This window comes from Acomys russatus, chromosome 4 (genome assembly GCF_903995435.1).
Source record: "Acomys russatus chromosome 4, mAcoRus1.1, whole genome shotgun sequence".
Lineage (NCBI taxonomy): Eukaryota > Metazoa > Chordata > Mammalia > Rodentia > Muridae > Acomys > Acomys russatus.
In genome coordinates this window covers 83,327,726-83,341,843 of record NC_067140.1, presented here as the reverse complement: position 1 = coordinate 83,341,843, position 14,118 = coordinate 83,327,726, and positions in this window count along the sequence as shown.

Sequence of the window (14,118 nt, the reverse complement as noted above, 5' to 3'; positions counted from 1 at the left end):
TAACTTTGGGTTTCCCAGATAATAAGTGAAATAGCACAAAAACGCTTTCATACACTCTCCACCCAGCTTCCTCAAGTGGTGAAGTCTTTCTTACAAAGCCAGACAATTATCAAACTCAAAAACCAAATGTCTTCTTCCCTTTCTTTTTGAAAAAGTGGTTCTTTTAAAATTAATGTTGAGGAAACACTGTTCCAGCTCATCGGTCTCCCCTCTAAATGTCTATAATCCACAGACCAACCGAGGAACACACATTGTGTGAAGTTATCGAAAGTTTCTTCCATTTTTCCTTAATTCCTGCCCTCAGTAAGTATGAAGGTTTCATCTAAGAGAATTTACTTCTGCATTTTAGTTCATTGTGTCTTCTACTTTGACTTTTCCATTTTTTACATGCTCAATTTTAAAGCATGTCATTTCACACGCGCTTTAGCAAAACCCCTCCTTTCTTGGTTCTAGAATCTCAACTTTATTTAGGACTTCCCTCTTTCCATGGGGCTGGGGATAGAACTGAGGGTTCCTGCGTGCTTGGTAAGCACACTCCTGTCCTCGCTCTAGCGTCTTACTCCGCTCTCTAACAGAGCCTATAGAAGACATACCGGGTCAATGGGCTGAAATGGTTTTCTGACACAACCCCATCCCAAAATACTCAAATTCCAAACCTTGGTGAGAAGAACCTGGGGAGGGGTGTGACTCTGCAGCATGAAAAGTTGATGGTGAGGGATGGAAAGCCGCCTGTGCTGCCTCTCAACCCCCGTCACCGACAAGACTGTGAAGACACGAGGCACTGAGCTCCTGGTAGTCACATAGCAGAAGCCCCAGACACAACTGCAGGCACTGAGCCAGAGTACTGACGTCAGGGAGCCTAAATCAAGAGGAGTAGCTATTACCCTCTTGTCTCCATAAACTGAGAGGGGAACCCAGCTTGTGGAAGATGCTGGCCAGATGTTCCAATGGTCTCCGTTGGCTGCATCCAGAAGGACAGGGCCAGCTACGTCTACCTCCCCTCCTTACTTGATCTAGTCTATTTGCATAGTTGCTTTGCTACTTTTCATCTTGCTTATGCGTGAGTGCCTCTGTTCAGACTGGTGTTTCCTCTGACCTAATGGGACTAAATTGACCTTGACAACTTTTCCCCGCCTTTATTTAAATCCCGTGTGTCCTTGTCTATGTGTGAGGGTGGTGACTGCCCTCGAATTACATTTCTGCAGAGATTTTTTAATCCTAAGGATGGAAATGATATGAACACGTTTACCTTTTTAAAGGATTTTCCTGTTTGCTGCTGGTTGGGGGACAAGCACAGAAAGACTGGGGCCACTTCAGACCTACTGAAATGGCTGTGAGAACCAAAAGTTAATGGATGGTTCAGACTATGAGGACCACAGTAGAGCTGAGAGCAGGCTCAACTGGTTTTGCTTGTGAGGAGTACTGAACATAGAGAAAAATAAGGAAGTCTTGGTGAGTCTAGGTACAAGAAAAGCTAGACCCACTTGAAAGGATACACCACCATTTTATAAAAATGAACACTGGAAAAGAAGAAAGGCATAGAGCACATGAGACAGGAAAGCAGGGTCCCTCCAGAGCATAGGAGAACACAGAAGGCTTTTCAAAGGCAACTTTCTTGTGTTCCCTGCATTAGGCGCTTCCAACCCTGTGCTTTTTATCTCTTTTGTTACTATATATCACAGTAGACACTTTGAGGTTTCTTTCTTTACTGGGAAATTTCCGCACTCTTCTTTTTTGCTAACAGATCCCCAACTTTGTTCAAATCATACAACAAGATATCAGTCCACCTTAGAAATGAAAGAAGTGGCCAGTGAGATGGCTCATCAACTAAAGGAACCTGCTGCCAAGTCTGGTGACCGAGGCAGGTTCCATCACAGGGTCCCACATGGTAGAAGGAGAGAACTGATTCCCAATAGTCCTCTGACCTCCACACATGCACCATGGCACATGCTCACAAGCACGCATGTGTACACACACTTGCACACACACACACATACACCCCAGTAAATAATTTTAAAAATGTACATATCTTGAGGATAAGACCGAGTGAGCCATCGCTGCCATCTCAGTTTGTGAAACAGAAGATGCTACCTCTGAATGCGGTCACCAGAGAGGCAATCTCTGAGGACTGTGGTTGTATATGAGTAAATTGAGGATCAAAAACCAAAAACAGCCCAGTGTCACACAACCTAGGAAGGGGCAAGCCTGTCTCACATTCAGACGCCTTGTAAAACGCAGCCTTCAAGACCCTGGGGAGCTCATGGAAAAGTTTTACTTCCCCAAGCAGAGGCCTAATTACCCCCTTCACATAACTGTCTGGGACATCTCAGGCCAGTGGCAAAAATATGTGTGGACATCTTGTCCCTTTCCCCCAGAACTCAGTGACAAGGCTAAGTACACATGGTACTGGGCAGGGATGTCCTCCGTTCATTAGAAGCATTCTAGTGAACTACCCTACTGCTCTTCCTGCAGGCCCTATCTACAGATGGGGGGAAAAAAAGACAGCACAGATACACATATTGAAAAAGAATGGCTTTTATTTATAACCACAGAAAAGAGCCCAAGGGAAAAAATGAAACTTTTAGAAAGGACTTAAATTTTAATGTAAAATATCCATTCTCACCAAAGTGAGAAAGGACACTACCGATGAATGTAACGCCACTGGCCAGGACGTTTTAGAAAGTCCTGAGCTCTTAGTGCCTTTGCTTGACCATGTCTTCTTGTTATAGTAATGAGGAAAGTATTGCCTTAATGAGTGATACAATGCAAATTTTAGTGGTAAAATTAAAATTTGCATAGACATTATGAGAAACCAAATATTAGAAATCCGTTTCTCAAAAGCCTACCACCAATGGCTTGTCAAAGTGCCAAGACAGCTTAAGTGAGATCATCTCAGATTATGGATACAGTGCTGAACTAGTTGGCTGTGACTTCCGTAAAACTGCATTTTTTAAAGCTCCTTCCTAAATAAAGAATGCATTCCAATTATGTCACCTGACATTCTTTGAAGACGCTGGCTTTGAAGCTTCATTTGCCCTGGTAGTTGTTAGATATCATGGTGCCTCTGTGGGAATAGACCGCACCTTCCATAGGCAATGGGGAAGCTGAGCAGACTGAAAGAGGCACTATTACGGTCACGCAAGTATAGCTTACACCCAGCAGACACTTTGAAAGAAACACCATTTCACTATGGCTGCCACTAACTAAGCCCAACCCTCTATCTTTAGCTGTGCTACCCACGATGGTGAATACACAGGTGAATTGTCCCAGATCTGTACCCGTGTCTGCAAACTCATTTGTGAGCTGTTGAGATGGGACACAAGGGCGCCCTGCTAGTGGCTGGGCTCCCGGAGCCCTGCCTAGCCACTCTCACCTTTACAAATTAGTGAAGATGAGAAGGGAAGCTTAGGAGAACCAAGGCAAAGGTCAGTACAGCACTGGGCTAGCAAGGCTGTACGCACTGCTGTGCAGCGCCCAGGAGCTGGCTTGTGAGATGAGGGTCAGGACCTGATCCACAACAGTGTTCCCTCCACCCCACACACATTGATTGCTCACTAGCTAATCCAATTGTTATTTCATGCGTGCTTACGTACGTGTTTTAGCACGTGTTTGGTGCCATTTCGGGTTTTGGCAACGCTGCAGTGAATAGAGATTAATGAGCCTCACACCTCTGCATTTTACCTTTAGTAGAGAAGCAAGAAAGCAAGAAATAATAAATAAATAAATAAATTTTAAAAGTTAAAAAAAAGAAAGAAAGAAAGCAAGAACACAAGCAAGCAAGGTAGAGAATGTCAAATGGTAACTGTTTATGTGAGGAAACCTGGAGCAGCGGGATGAGTGGTAAATGACAGATCAGGGTGCAGAGCGTCAGCTGAGACCCTCAGCTGAAAGACCAGTGAGAAGGGGGTGGCACTGGAGCTGAGAAAACAACACCACACTAATGCATTGCTCTAGAGCAGTGCTTCTAAACCTCCCTAATGCTGTGACCCTTTACTGCGGTTTCTCATGTTGTGGTGATCCCCAACCAGAACAATTCTTTTTGTTGCTACTTCATAACTGTAGTTTTGTTACTGTTATGAATCATGATGTTAATGTCTGTGCTTTTCAGGGATGCTAGACACCACCAAAGGGGTTGTGACCCACGGGTTGAGAGCAGCTTCCGTAGAAGCTCAACCTCTTAGATCCAAGGTCACTTTGGTCTATTCTTAGAACTAGCCTCGATGTGGACGGCTAAGATGAGGAAGAATGGAATTAATTTTTCAATACAGGTTGACTTCATCTGATGAAAATGGGGCACAGCAATCAATCTGGGGTGAACGGACAGTGATCCGGAAATGCGCAAGGAAGAGGAAAATAAGGAGCGGGGGGAGGGGGGGTGTCACCACGAAAAATTATGTATGATTCCTAGACTTTTCCCATGGAGTTCTGTCAGGGTACCCAAATGTCAAGCATGCAAGCTCAAACTTCTGGCAAGGTCTCCCGTGACCCCCCTAATCATTCCTCCTTCCTAAAGTTTAAACGTTTGCATGCTTCCTTCCACTTGAGTCAGGGTTAAGACGAGATGTTTTCTAAGCAGTAGATGGTGAGGAGCATCGAGAGCCACGGTGACACTGCACTGCTCATGCACTTACCCCCTGGCTCTTCCGGAGGCCCGTAGAACTAGGAAGCAAAATGGCTCCAGCCAACAACCAGCTAGAAACCAAGACGCTCAAGCCAGGAGACAAGAAATGAAATCTGGCCAAGGATCCCAGGAGGCTGGATGCAGACCCCACTATAGTGGAGCCCTCCAGGGAGATGTGTCCCAAGAGCCTCGAGTTCCCCCTACGACAGATTCTGTAGTGAGGGCACCAGAGAAGCTGTACTCAGCTCCGCCCCCACACAAGTGTGAGGTAACAAATGCGTGTCACAAGCCAGTAAGTGTATCATTGCCTGTCACAAAGTAAAACAAAATGGAAATAATGGCACTGGTGGAGGTTGATGAAGGACGCAAGTGTGCACTTAAAGAACCAGGTGGAAAATCCGCCACCCTACCCCACCCCGCTTCCACCCCCACCACACCGCAGACAGAATGGTCAAGAAGCCAGGTACACAATGGAGGATTGCACAGTGTTACTTCACACCTTTCCTGTGAAGGGAAGACCTGACAAGGAAGCTGATAGCTAAGACTTGCCTCATGCTCAAGGGAAACTGAAATCGGGAGCACCAGGTGGCAAACAGGAAGTCATTCAAATTAATTCAAGAAATGCACAGTCATGGTCCCAGATGGCGGTTTTGCTAAAAAAAAAAAAAAAAAAGGAAAAAAGGGGGAAAAAAGACTGTAAAGAAAATAATACACCAATCTGGTATTTTTAAAAAAACAAAGTAATCCGAGAGTATAAAACTGTAAGTTAACTCCCCCGCACCTCTCTTCAGACACTCAATTCTGCTTCTGAAAGGCTATATATCCCATGGGCCTGCAAAGGTGTTTGTCAGCAAGCCCAACAACAACTTAAACTCAATCTCTGGGACCCATGCAGTGAAAAAGGTGAACCGACTCCCACAAGCTGTTCACTGACCTCCGCATTCACACTGTAACATGCACAAGCACACACATACGAATAAATAAAAGTTATAAATATATTTGAAGATTATTAACTATTACAATTTTGGTCAGTCGTTTTCTATCCACGCACATGTGCACTTTTAATATACATGTTAGCTCAGCTTATATCTATAGTTCTGCCAACTGCTGTTTTTCTTACCACCACATTTTGGAGATCATTGCTGAACCCTAATATTCCAGTCCTTGCACGCCCCTACCCTACAGTGGCATCAGTCTCCTGTGGATTACCACAGACAAGATGCCATTTCAATGGTTTCTCACTGACAATAAGTGTAGTAGGTGCCTCTGCTCACTTTTCTAGGTGTAGAATATCCATCATTGTGGGATCGAAGAGTATGTACCACCGAAGGCTGCGTGCATTTATCCCATCCACAGCCTGGAAGGTGATGATTTTAGCCCCACTTTGGCCAGCATCGCTCACTGACAAATTTTAATCTGTACCTATTTTACAATTAAAAAAAAAATAGCTAGTCTCGTTTTTGTTTTGTTTTGTATTCGTGGAAGCATGTAGACATACAAAATGAGCCCTAGTACATGAGAGGTGGAGGCAGAGAGTGTCAGGAGTTTAAAGTCATTTTTCAGCTCTACATGGAGCTTGAGACCAGCCTGGGCTTTTCAAACTCTTGCTGCGGTCTTGGCAGCCACTTCAACAATGTTTGAGACCTTCCTTTTAGTCTCAATCGTCTAACTGCCCGGAATAAGGTTAGTCTTTGGAAGAGCGGCAGCAGGCCTCGGGAGCCATGGAGGCACAGCCCAGTGTGCGGTGGATATCAATGTCAGAAAGACTGCAACCTGCCAGTCCTTCTATAGGTATCCACAGAAAGAACTTGAGAGCCGTCACCTGAGAGCCGTCCACACTTGAAGGCTAAAGAACAGCCCTTTCCTTTCGCTTTCTAGTAGAGGCCCCATCCAGCCAGAACAACTCAACAAGTTCTCCTCATGGAAACAACCAATAGATTGAGGAGAGCAAACCTCACAGATTTATAGCTGCGGGCGTGGGGGAGGGGTGGGGGAGGAAATGTTTAATTAACGTGTGTTAACTCTCTATTCCGATTGTGTGCCTTAGCTTTGAAGTAACCTGTGAAATCGCAAAACTGTTGATTCACGGTAAGAAAAACATACAGGGACAGCAAAGAAGCTACTCAGGTCTTTCCCGCTGGGGCAAGACTGCCAAAGACTGGATTATTTTTTAAAAATCTATTTTTGCAGTGAAAGGAAGCCACAGGCATCTGAATCCTGGCTTTCCAGACCGACACCTCATTTCTGCCAGTGCACGGAGGGACCTTCTGAAAGGGCTCTTCTGGATCGTCAGTGGGTGTGAAGAGAGTTAGGGGTGTTTGGGTGGCTTTTGTTTTTGTTTCTCTGGCTCCCCGTCTTCCGGGTACCTCTCTTCTCCAAAGGACACTCTGTCCCCACCACAGCTACTCCCGATCATCCCCAAACACAACTGCAGATTCATTTTGTAAACGCTCATGAGTGAAGGCTTGTCCTGTATTTTTGTTTTCCCCGGCTATAGTCTTCCTGTGCCAACAAAAATGAGTGTATTCATGTTTTTTTTTTTTTTTTTAACTTTTTACAAATCTTCAGTGGCTCTTTGAGTATAAAAAATTCATACCTTGACTGCAAATTATGGTTGGGAACATAACCACTCAACGAGTACTTTTAGTTCAGATTCATTTCGGATTCATACAAGTAGGGGAGGGAAAGTTAGGCAACACAAAGTGTTCTTTGAAGGTGAGAAATCCTGAATGAAGGACTGGGAGGAGGGGGTAGCTATTCCTAACCCAGCTAAACGCCTTAGCCACAGAGTCAGAATCATTTAGGGTGGTGGAACAGGCTTTGGCAACCAGCAACAGAGGCCACACTGCAGGACACCCGAACCGAGGGACTTCTTGGGCCATGAGCCTTGTGGAGAGTCAAGGTAAGCCTGCTCACTCTCACTGTCTCCCTCCGCTATGTCTTCTCCCATCAGGGCCTGGAAGAGAGGCTCTCTGAGCTTCTACTGCAGACAGCTAGGAGGCTGATTTCACTACATATTTGGATGCTGGGAGACAACGATGCAGATATTCAAAACCCGGTTGTTGGTTTCCATGAAATGCTACCTGTAAGCTCTGGTTGCAAATCATTCTGTAAATGCAAATGCGACCCCCCCCCCCTTCAAAGCTTTAGGACCTTTCCTTCCCAGCCATCCGCTTAACTGACATCAGGTATTTTCGGAAGGAAAATGTTGCTTTGCCCTAAGCCTTGAACCTTTCGGAATGGAGGTGATCTGCAAAGGGGAAGTTTCATTAGAGAACAGATAGAGGCAAGTGTGCTACCATTTCTGAAGCCTCCTGGATGGTGGGCCCTTTGACAGGGACATCCATCCTCTGGACCTTGAGGCTGCACTTGCTAACACTTTATCTAAGTGGACTCAGCCTTTATCAGAAGTATCACACTTGACTGAGCTTCAGAAATGGAGAAGCTTCTGAACTGGCTTGACCTAGAGCCCCAGTAAGCACCAAGGCGTTCGCTGGTCCTGCTTCGCCCTTCTTCTTACTGTGCCGCTGGGCTCATTCAAGGTTGCAAGTGGGATCCAGCCCCTGTGACACACTTCTCCCACCACCTTCAGAAAGGGAGACTAGAAACACTTGTCAGAAGAGCACCATGCATTCTCCCCAGGTACCTGCAGCCCTCCTCATGGGAAGCACTTGCTTTTGGGCTCTCACTGTGTCCAGAGGCTGAGGTCACACATAGAAGCTCAAGACTGAGACCCAAAATATCTGCCAGAGCTACCAGCCCTGGACAAAGCTTTCTTCTGAAAGGACTCCAAGGGCAGGGCTGTGCTAGCTAAGATACTTACTCCTAGAGAAAGTAAACTACAGCTCGGATTAAAGAAATAAGTAAGGATTGTCCTTGCTGACATAAGGTTTTTCTCACAGTGTTTCCTAGATGTCCATCACGTCTCAATACCCAATTTGGACTTAAGCCCTAACCTCTGATGTGACTATGTTTGGACAGGACACTTTTAGGAGGTTAAACAAGGCTAAATGAAGGCCTAAGGGTACGATCCTCATCTGACAGGCTTAGCAGCCTGATATGAAGAGGAAGAGAGGGAAAATGTCTGCCCAAGGACACACTCCAAGCAAAGGCCATATGAGAACAGCTCCCTGAAGAAAGAGGCCCCCCTGAAGCCCAGAAACAGATCTTGCCAGAGCCCCACCATGCCACACCCTGATTTCAGAACGCTAATTTGCAGCCCCCAAACTTATGAGAAGATACATTTTGCCCTGTGTAATGTGTGTATGTGTGTTTAAGTGTGTGTGTGTGTGTGTGTGTGTGTGTGTGTGTGTGTGTGTGTGTGTGTGTGTTTGGCAATGCTAGTGATAAGACACCCAGGGTTTTATGCATGCTGGGCAGCTCTCTACTATTAAGATGCATCCCCATGCTAGGTTTCTTGGGACAGAGTCATGCTATGAATCTCAAACTAGCCTTGCACTCGAAATTGCTATATAGGCCAGACCAGTCCCAAACTTAAAATCCTTTCTTCTCTCAAGTGCCAGGATTACAGGGTCCATCAGCACATCCATCCATTTCTGTTTTTTCAGGTATAAGGAAAGAAAAAAGAGAGGAGCAGAGGGAGAGAAGAAGGGAATGAGGGAGAGAGGAAAGAAGGAGAGAGGAAAAGAAGGAAGATGGAAAGGCAAGAGGAGACTGGTAAAAACGGAACGTTCATAACAGCTGATGCAGAATGCCTGCAGACATGTGAGAACAAGCCCAATAAGGCTGGCATGGGTTTATCTCAGGGATCAGATGGGGCCAGCCCAGGATAATGTAGCTCTTATTCCTTATTAAGGATATTGACCATTCAAGAGCCTTAAGACCTGGTGGTATTCAGTCTTTGAGCCCTAGAACTTCAGCCAGTGAGAAGATAAAATGTTTTCCTGTTGATTCAGTTAACCCATCACTACATCCTGCTGTGCCAGTGCTGATAATGGCCAGTAGATCCACTGTCATTCATTATTTTGTCTCCTCTGTGGTCCTGTTCATTTCCTATTCCTGATAGCGCTCTTCGTCTTGATGCTAAGTGTTGCTGATGGCTTCCATTCAGCTGACCCTAGTGAAACCAAGGACTACCTTCAGCTTTTCACTCTTTCCCAACTCTGCATGTAGTCCCTCGAAGATGGGTGTCAGACTAAGGGTAGAGACCTGCTCCATATTTCTTCAGGTACTAAGGAAGAAAAGAAAATCCAGACTCCAAGTTCTAGACCCCAAGCTCCTTCTCAGCCCCTGAACCCATGCCCCTGGTCTCACTGCCTTGAACTTGGAATACCCCAATGTCCTTCTGTCTCCTTATTTCCAGTACACTCTTCTTTTATGTATTCTAGATGTTTCTAGTGTGTTGATCAACTATTTCATGTTCACATGGTTTCTTAGCTTTAAATTTTTTATTTCTTTTTTTAAATTATTTTTTGTGCATATACATTTATATTATTACACATATAAACAATAGATTACCTATGGCAAGAAGAACCGTGACACAACCAGGAATTATATAAATGTTACATTCTTTGTGTTTTGGCTATTTGTATTTCATAACCTTGAAAGACATCTTTCCTATCTTGGTTCATCTAAATTTCTGAATGTAAATCAATCTCCATCACATATTGTCATTATCAACTTAGAACACCTATCTAGACCTAAAAATATCTTAACCTCTAAACAATAAAGCTTTATTGTAAAACTAAGCTACCTGATCTTCAACTTCATCAGAGACTTGAGAAGGAATAAACTTGATTATCTGAGTATCCCGGGAGTGCAGGTTAGTAGCTTTCCAAATGAAAACGTGACAGAGACAGTCTTCTACCTCAATAGTCACCCAAAACTCTCTATAATGTGGGAGCATGTTCTTCAGGCTTCTGGCCCAATATATTTGTGAGGCAGGAACTATTAAGGACTTGCTTGCCCGGTCTTGGCAGAGTTTGGCCGTCGACTCTGCCTGTATCCAAGCTTGCCCTTTTTTAGGCAGAATTCTGTCTGTTGTAGAAATGAGGGCCTTTTGCCCTGTGGCTAGTTTGCCACATTTGAAGCCATCTCCATAAGGAGGTTCTTTGATGCTCATCATTTGCTGAAAGTGGTTGAAAAGAAAGAGGAGGAATATAAAAATGTACAGGGAAGATACAGTGAAAAGTAGATTAGTCCTAAACTTAATGCCTCAATTGTCACCCACAAGATATTTTTAATTCACTGATATAGAATTTTGTATATAGATGCAAAATTCATTCTAGATATAGAATTCACACATACCATATATATGTGTGTGTATATATATATATATATATATACACTCTAATATGAGGCATTGTACCCATATAGCTCAATTACAATACAAGATTTGCTTCCAGTGCTTTGAAAGTGCTATCAAGCTGTTTAGGAGAAATAAGTTATACATATTAAATGTTAGTAGATTAAATCATGATCATGTCAATTGCTAATCTACTTTTATCACAATCTACATCTTTGGTACAGCAGATATATATGACGCTATAGAAAGACAAGGTCTTCAAAAACCCCAGAGACATGCAGAATATGGCATTTTAAAATGTTTTTATTACTTTAAAGATTCATTGACAGTAAGACAGGTTAACTCCTGGCAACACTCAGCCTACCTCAAAAATGTTTATTTCTTATCCTTTCATCATTGAATAAAGCCTAGTTCCTTCTGATGGGCACAGTGGCATTGAGGCCTACCTACCACCTCTTACATTAGTCTCATGTGACAGTCCACTGCTTCCAGACCACGGCAGGCCTCCTGCTCTGAGCCACGCAGTACATAGGTGTCCATCATTTCTCCAGTCAAAATCCAGATTTTCCTTTCTTAACATACTTTTAAGATCCAATCCTCCATCAACTTTTTTTTTTGTTTGTTTGTTTGTTTTTGAGACAGGAGTTTATAGACCCCAGAGAGAGCGCAAATTCACTACATAGCAGGATCTTTCTTTGAACTCCTGACCTTCTTCCTTCCGCTGTCGACGCTGGGATTACAGGTGTGCACCACCACGCTCAGGTTCAACCCAGCGCCGTTGGTGCTTATGACCTGGCAACCCAAACTGCCATGTACTGGGTGAATTAATATGTGTTTGAGGCCATTAATGAGCCAGGCCACGTTCCATGTTACCGAGGGCTTTCTTACACGGAGGGTGTGCTTTTGTTCACTTCAACTGTCAACTTAGCAAAGCTTAGAGTCATGTGAGAGATGACTAGACTTGAACTGACAATTGCTTAGGTTAGATTAGCCTCAGGGCGTGTCTGTGGGGGACTGTCTTGAGTATTAATTGATGCAGGAAGGCAGCACCATGCCCACAGCCTGCGCTGTATGAGAAGGATATGTAAGCTTGAGCCTGTGCAGGAGGGAGCCAGAGAGCTTGCCTCCACGTCCCTACCTTGAGCTCCTGTCCCCACTTTCCGTAATGATTGATTGATGGATTGCAAGTGAAGGCCAAATAAACCGTTTCCTTTTCTAGATTTTTTGTTTGTTTTGTTTTGTTTTCTGGTTATCACAGCAACAGAACAAAACAAGAACAGCCTAAGTCCATCAACTGCTATAAAAAAGAACAGCTCTACACGCACACACACACACACACACACACACACACACACACACACACACACACACACACAAACACACACACACAATTTTTTTGGAATAATTTACTGGACCACTGTAAATATCACATACCGAGTAATTTAAATGGCAGAAATTTCTCTTCTATTTGTTACAGCCATTCTGAGATTGAACCCAGAACCTCATACATGGCAAGTACATATGCTACCTTTGAGCTAAAGCTCCAGCCCAGAAACTTATTTTCTTATCATTCTCTTTCTTTCTTTCTTTCTTTCTTTCTTTCTTTCTTTCTTTCTTTCTTTCTTCTCTCTCTCTCTCATTCTTTTTCTTCTTTCTTTATTTTATTGACTAAGTTGTTTATTTACTTTACATTCCCTCCCTCTATCTTCCCCCTCCCTCCTCTCTTCCCAGTCCCTTCCTCTCACCTCACCTCCCCCCTCCCCCATTCCACTCCTCCTCCTCTTCTCCTCAGAATAGGGAAGGCATCCCATGGATGTCAACCAGCCTTGGCATATCAACTTGCAGCAGCATTAGGCATAGCTTCTTCTATTGAGGCTGATAAGGTAGGACAGTTAGGGGAAAGGGTTGCAAACGCAGGCAGGCAGTGCAGTCAGAGACAGCTCCTGGTCCTTCCTTAGGAGTCCCACATGAAGACCCGGCTGCTCAACTGTTCCATATGTGCAGAGGACCTATGGACGTTCCCTCCCTGCTCAACTGATCCATATGTGCAGAGGACCTATGGACGTCCCCTCCCTGCTCAACTGATCCATATGTACAGAGGACCTATGGACGTCCCCTCCCTGCTCAACTGATCCATATGTGCAGAGGACCTATGGACATTCCCTCCCTGCTATCTGGCTGGTAGTTTACTCTCTGTGAGCCCCTACATGCCCAGGTTAGTTGATTCTGTAAGTTTCCTTGTGGTGTCCTTGACCCCTCTGGTTTCTTCAATCCTTTCTCCCCTTCTTCCACAGGATTCCCTAAGATCTATGTTTTGACAGGGCTGGTTTCGTTTAAGGCTTCTCTTGGTTTTGTAGATTACTGTCTTCTGCCTGTGTCTTCCCACGGTCCTCCCTCTGTGTGTATCTGTATCCTTACCACCGCTAATGAGGACACCAATCACACACATTAGGACCTATCCCGATGAGCTTGTATAACTTAATTGTCCCTTCAATCTGAGGTAGATGGGTCAGACCTTCAGCACATGAGTTTTGAAGGCACACAACTCTACTGATAACTATGTGCATGTCCATCACTCTAGAGGCTCACACATACCCACACAGTAGATAATACAAAGTATATATCCATGCACAAATATCTTCCACTTTTCATACTAGTGACAAGGTTAGTAAACGAGAGCAGGGGTTTGGAAGTCTAGAGAGATGCATAACTCTGTATACTACAATGTTAGCCTTTAAAAAACAATTAATATGTAGTTGGCTGCTGCTGTCTGAGGTACACTATGTAGGGTAAGGTAGATGAACTAATGCTGTTACGTTGGAAGAGTGAAACCTAGTATTATCTAAGTTAAATGATGTTATGCATTGTGGTTTCCACTAAGGCAGAAGGAACAGAAGGCTCTTCCCTCCCGCACCGATAGGATAATTAGGTGCTGTGCTCCCATTCATATGATAGGCGTGTGCTGCCAAACCCAAATCAAACATCATCAAAGTGCCTAGTGTCAGCCACTTATGTACACCTATCCTAGCAACCGTCCACCCACTCCCCAAGGACTGTACAGCCTTTGTTCTCCCAGGGTATGGTTGGACTAGTTCCCTGAAGTGGTTCCTGGGGTGTTCAATCTCCATCATGCTTGAGGTCTTCCAAGCCCCGAGCAACTCCTAGTCTTTCCCTCATGGGTTCGCGCTCATAGTAGAAAAGAGGATGGTTCATGGAGGTCAAAGAAGGCACT